A 7,141-nucleotide genomic window follows, 5' to 3' on the forward strand; every position below is an offset into this window, starting at 1 on the left:
CCTCGTCCACCAGCTGCTGCTCACCCTCATCCACCAGCTGCTGCTCCACGGACAACTCACTTTCTAAACACTGCAAAATCACAGGGTCCTCCGGCCGCGGTTCAAGCACTGATTCGGGCTGCTGTCTCTCAGTTGAAAACCGGCTAAATTGCATAGCATTCGTCCATTCCATAGTACCGAACTTAAGTGCATATACAGACTTCAAATGTCGATCTAGCCGCACTATATTCTGTTTACAACAAAGTCCACAGTCGCGTATTGGTCTGCTTCTCATAGCTTCTCTCTCCTGCCTTCCTCCGTGTCTCTTTGTTTGCTCCACCAAACACCTAACCCTAACCAGGGCTCAATGAGCCCCAGCTGTGGGCCAATATGGGACTAATTGGACGGGGAAGGAGAATTTGACCATAAAGCTCACCTCGTTGTCTCTTTACTCGTGAAAGGACATTTGGCTCAATGGGTAGCGCACTTGCCTGAGAATTAGCCGGTAAGTGTTCGAGACCCGCCAGGGTCATCTCCATTTTTTCCCACAGCTCTAAGCCCCAGCTGTGGGCCCCAGCAGTGGGCCAATATGGGACTAATTGGACGGGGAAGGAGAATTTGACCATAAAGCTCACCTCGTTGTCTCTTTACTTGTGAAAGGTTGTGTGGCTTAATGGGTAGCGCACTTGACTCACAATCGGATGGTCAGTGTTTGAGACCCGCCTGGGTAATCAATTTCGGTTTCCACAGGGGCCCCATAGGGCCATAGGCCCATAGGCCAGAAAGCCACTGGCCTGGCCTGGTACCTACATATCCCTAGCCAGGTTACATGTCTTTATCTGGGCATCAGAGGACACAAACAGGCCTCAAGGCCTTATTTGACCTAACCGGGTTACAAGACTTTATCTGAGCATCAGAGGACACAAACAGGCATAAAAGTCAAAACTCTCTCTCATGGGATGAAGGGACAGACAGGCCTAAAGACCTTATAGCCCTACCCGGGTTACATGCCTTCATATGGGTATGAGAGGACACACACAGCTTGCCCACTCTCTCTCTGGGCCTATGGACTCTGGACTTACCCACAAGGTAATAGCTGGGATAGAGCACCTGCCCAGGACAAGGCTCAATATCCTCCCACCACCAAGCTGAGAAACATGGATCATAAGTTAAGACAAATCGGGCGCCGAAGGGCTGGTCAAACCCACTAAATCGGTCGCCGGCGGAAAATGTCCAAAGTACCATGGTTCCGAAGGGCTCACATCCCTCAAAAGTGTCCATTACTCATTTTCTATTCGGGCTGAGCAGTTTGACACCACCCCCGTCTCTCTAGGACATGGAAGTCTTCTTGTCAAAAACCAGGTTTATGATTTCGCGCCGGTACCTGTCTGGTCGACCCGCCACTGAGTGTGTCACAACGGGCAGGCCAATTTTGTGACATAAGCCCGGAACCTCACAGGGCTTTTGTGTGCCCCGCCATTGGGGCTCAAATTCAGGACACCAAAACGTGAATAAATCAAAAAGTACACCTCCAATCTGGATGGGTTTTTTTTTTGCACGAAAGGGCACATATAGACGAGCATTTCCATTTAATTAAAACCGTTTTTGTATAAAACTTTTTAATAGGAAATCGTGTTTTAAGTTTTGGGAAAAAAGTGCATGTTACAGGGCACATAGGTGCCTGTGGATGCTAAATGTTCTTTACATGCTCTACTTGTTGCCCATCACGAGAGAGGGTATGAGACGAAATTTGGGACCTCTAGCCCCTCGGGAAGTATTTTTAATCATTTTTTGAAAATTACAGAAATTGGTCGAAAAAATGACAAGAGACAAGAGTCCACTTTTCACAGCCGTGCACCTGGTGATTGAAAATATGCACCTGGTAACCTAAAAATAAAAACATGGTCCTAAATGCACTTACCGGTGTTCCAGATATTCATGCCCGCTATGGGAGCACCCTACTACGGCCCTCTATCCATGGGGGCCCTTATACATCCGTGCACCTGGTGATTGAAAACATGCACCTGGTAACCTAAAAATAAAAACATGGTCCTAAATGCATTTACCGGTACTCCGAATATGCATGCCCACTCTGTGAACACCCTACTACGGCCATCTATCCATGGGCGCCCGTCCTGAGTGCTTTATGGACAGTTTAAAATATTCTGTTGGATGCGGATTAGGATATACCTCTGTGCAACTGGTGATTGAAAATAGGCACCTGGGAACCCAAATATTAAAATATGGTTCTAAATACATTTACCAGGCATTATAATATTAAATACCACTTTGGAGCCCCACTACTGGGGAAAATTCACTAGAGGTAGCCAAAGGTACATCTATGGAGGATTCTAAAATAAGTCCAAACTTTTCTAAAATTGCACTGTTTCATGTGTAACTGGTGATTGGAAATATTGAAAATATTGAAAACTCCTCCGGGACCCCTCACCAAGCAAGAAGACAGGAGGATATGGATAGACCGGACTCCTCCGGGACCCCTCTCATACACCAAGCAAGAAGACAGGAGGATATGGATAGACCGGACTCCTCCGGGACCCCTCTCATACACCAAGCAAGAAGACAGGAGGATATGGATAGACCGGACTCCTCCGGGACCCCTCTCATACACCAAGCAAGAAGACAGGAGGATATGGATTGACCGGACTCCTCCGGGACCCCTCTCATACACCAAGCAAGAAGACAGGAGGATATGGATAGACCGGACTCCTCCGGGACCCCCTCTCATACACCAAGCAAGAAGACAGGAGGATATGGATAGACCGGACTCCTCCGGGACCCCTCTCATACACCAAGCAAGAAGACAGGAGGATATGGATAGACCGGACTCCTCCGGGACCCCTCTCATACACCAAGCAAGAAGACAGGAGGATATGGATAGACCGGACTCCTTCAGGACCTCGGGGTTCTGTTGGCAGACCATTCGGCACAACCCTCCCAGCCCCATACAAACAGGAGACTCACGTACCGCGCTGGACGACTATCTACCCCAGATTAGAGCTGGATTGGCAGTATGTCCAGTAGCTTGTTTCATCCTAGCGGGTTGGGGCAGCTAAAAGTGGGGCTTTCGGGTCGGGCGCTGCGCCTGGAGGCTCGCATCTGCCGTGTAATCCCTGGGGTGCCCAGATTGTGTCTGGCGGAGAATTGGATCCCACAAATTTTCACTGGGGGACCCCTTACCCCGCAGCACTAAGCCTGGACAACCGATCCACTTTTTCACCTGGACTACGAACAAATTCACTGTCTAGGGAGGATATACCTCTGGAAACGTTACGATCCTAGAAGGGAGTAGCTCCACTGGTCACTATCACCCAAACCACTGAATTACCTACGACTGAGATGGTGGGGATGGACACATGGCAATCAACTTCTACTACTGGCAGACGTACGAAACGAAAACCAGAGAAGATTTGCCTGATCCTAAACCCTCCATACACCTACCGAAACACAGGACGGAACTCCAAGGGCGGATGCATGACAACCGTAGAGGGCTCGCCTTCTGGGTTTTTGTCTGCTCAAACCACTGGTAGTTTAAAGACTAACCACTTGACAGGGACACATGGCAACCAACTGAGGCCCGGACCTGCATAAGGTACGCCACTCGACGGTTTTGCCTGATCCTACGCCGAGTATACCCATACAGACCAGCTGGATTCGACTAGACATGGGCTGATTCAGAGTTACGATCCTGGAAGGGAATAACTCCTAATTACACACATGATCGAAAACATCCAGGACCTAAAGACTGACGAACACGGAAGTAAATACATAGACAACATGGAGCAAAGAGAAAAGGATTCGATGGGGAGTAAACTCCTAGGTTGCACTATGCTTTCCACATCCGTTGACAAGCGGACCTAGACATCATGACCGCACCACTCGATATGGACACATGGCAACCAACCGAGGACCGGACCTGCATAAGGTGCGCAACTCAAGGGATTTTGCCTGATCCTACATCGAGTTTACAGACCTACCTAAACTCTACCATTCTAAAAACTATACCTGACCCTAACCCTAACCTTAACCATCCTAAAATCCTTAACCCTCACCCTAACCCTAAACCCTTACCCTAACCCTAACCTAAATATTAAAATACTATACCTTACCCTAACCTTAACCATTCCACCAACTATACCTAACCCTAACCCCTACCCTACGGACAGACGACTTTTTAACCCAACCAATGGGTTAATCTACAAGTGGGCAACCATAGGGCCTACAACTTTGGCCGGCCGCGCCCGTACCCTCCGGCCCACGCGTATATGATGTGGAGTGCACCCCCTCCCTTCCCCCCTGTGGAAGTGGATCAACCGACTCAAAACTAGAAACCTAACCCTAACCCCTAACCCTAACCCTAACCCTAACTCACCTAACACTAAGCCTAACCCTGAGTGGAGTGCACCCCCTCCCTTCCCCCCTCCGGTTTCCACGTGTCAGAGATGGAAGTGGATCAACAGACTCAAAACTAGAAACCTATCCCTAAACCCTAATCCTGATGTTGGCTATAGACAGTCATATCCTGATGTCGGCTATAGACAGTCATATCCTGATGTCTATAGACAGTCATATCCTGATGTCGGCTATAGACAGTCATATCCTGATGTCGGCTATAGACAGTCATATCCTGCTGTTGTCTATATACAGTAAATCTTATGGTTTTCTTCTGTTGAAAGAGAGGAGGATCAAAATGCAGCGTGGTTATCTTTATACATCTTTAATAAAGATGATAAAGAACAATTACATAAACAATAAAGTGAAAAAACTAAACAGCCCTATCTGGTGCAACAAACAGAGACAGGAACAATCACCCACGAAACACTCAAAGAATATGGCTGCCTAAATATGGTTCCCAATCAAAGACAACGATAAACACCTGCCTCTGATTGAGAACCACTCTAGGCAACCATAGACTTTCCTAGATAACTCCACTAACCACAATCCCATAACCTACAAAAAAACCCTAGACAAAACACACCACATTAAAACCCATGTCACACTCTGGCCTGACCAAAATAATAAAGAAAACACAAAATACTAAGGCCAGGGCGTGACAGTAATGTTGTGATGTTGTCTATATACAGTCATATTCTGCTGTCTATATACAGTCATATTCTGCTGTCATATTCTGCTGTTGTGTGTCTATATACAGTCATATTCTGCTGTTGTGTGTCTATATACAGTCATATTCTGCTGTTGACTTTAGACAGTAATGTTTTTGACTCATTAATATTCTGCTGTTATCTTTAGACTCATTAATAGAGCTCTATCCTAACAAGGAGTGATGGGGAGGACAGACCAGAGAGCTACAGCTCTATCCTAACATGGTGTGATTTTTAGGAGAGACCAGAGAGCTACAACTCTCTCCTAACCGGCAGTGATAGGGAGGAAAGACCAGAGAGCTACAGCTTTATTCATGCAAGCAGTGATGGGGAGGAGAGACCAGAAAGCTACAGCTCTATTCATGCATGGAGTGATGGGGAGGACAGACCAGAGAGCCACAACTCTATTCATGCAGGGAATGATATGGAGGAAAGCTCCGAGATCTAATGGAATGACAACAAAGATTTTCAGGAGAATCATAATGACTTCCAGTAAACAATGCTCTTTAGTGACCAGATGGTCTGGTCTGAACATGAAGAAAAAGAGGCTTGGACTGGCATTCAATTCATAGCACAAAGACATTTTCCCTGACGTTCGTGGAGATTGCATTCACGATAAACATTGTGGAGGTCAGCTCAATCGGCTATTACCTTTTAATGTCAAGCACGCTATAACATATTTAACTAACGCAAATCATACTGAATCCTAGAAGAGGCTTGGTCATATTCAGTGGTAAAGTGGTAGATAAACAATGTCATAGAGAGACGGGACAACACTAAACCATAAAACTCATTACCCGTCTATCAGAACCATGGCAGATTCTTAAATGGGTTTGCTCACGTCCTCCTTTTGAAAAAGGTCAAAGGTAACCGAGGAGAAGTAGGGAGGAGAGGAAATGGGGATGAAATTAGAATCTCCTCTCGTGCATCATCATGTTAATTACGTTTACAAAGATGGCATCCCAAAATAAATGTGTAAAGTCAAACGAAATGTAGCTAGACATGAACTCGATAAAAATATTAGCCTATTGTTTTAATAGGTACACTACCGTTCAAATGTTTGGGGTCACTTAGAAATGTCCTTGTTTTTGAAAGAATTTAATAAAATATTGTCCATTAAAATAACATCAAATTGATCAGAAATACAGTGTAGACATTGTTAATGTTGTAAATAACTATTGTAGCTGGTAATGGCAATGTATTATGGAATATCTACATAGACGTACAGAGGCCCATTATCATAAACCATCACTCATCTCTTCCAATATTAGTTGTGTTAGCTAATCCAAGTTTATCATTTTAAAAGGCTAACTGATCATTAGACCTTTTTGCAATTATGTTAGCACAGCTGAAAACTGTTCTTCTTTATACTAGTTGAGTATCTGCAGCATTTGTGGGGTCGACAGGTTCAAAATGGCAAGAAACAAAGAACTTTCTTCTGAAACATTAGTGTTTAGTTTGAGAAACAGATGCCTCACAAGCCCTCAACTGGCAGCATCATTAAATAATACCCCAAAAAACACTAGTCTCAACTTCAAGAGCAAAGAGGCGTCTCCGGGATGCTGACCTTCTAGGCAGAGTTGTAAAGAAAAAGACATATCTCAGACTGGCCAATAAAAATAAAATATTTAGATGGACAAAAGAACACCGACACTGGACAGAGGAACTCTGCCTAGAAGGCCAGCATCCCGGAGTCGCCTCTTCACTGTTGACTTTGAGACTGGTGTTTTGAGAATACTATTTAATGAAGCTGCCAGTTGAGGACTTGTGAGGTGTCTGTTTCTGAAACTAGACACTAATGTACTTGTCCTCTTGCTCAGATGTGCACCAGGGCCTCCCATTCCTCTTTCTATTCTGGATAAAGCCAGTTTGTGCGGTTCTGTGAAGGGAGTAGTACACAGCGTTGTACGACATCTTCAGTTTCTTGGCAATTTCTCGCATGGAATAGCCTTCATTTCTCAGAACAAAAATAGACTGAGTTTTCAGCTGTGCTAAAATAATTGCAACTGTTTTCTAATGATCAACTTGGATTAGCTAACACA

The sequence above is a fragment of the Oncorhynchus nerka genome, linkage group LG6 (assembly GCF_034236695.1).
Source record: "Oncorhynchus nerka isolate Pitt River linkage group LG6, Oner_Uvic_2.0, whole genome shotgun sequence".
Lineage (NCBI taxonomy): Eukaryota > Metazoa > Chordata > Actinopteri > Salmoniformes > Salmonidae > Oncorhynchus > Oncorhynchus nerka.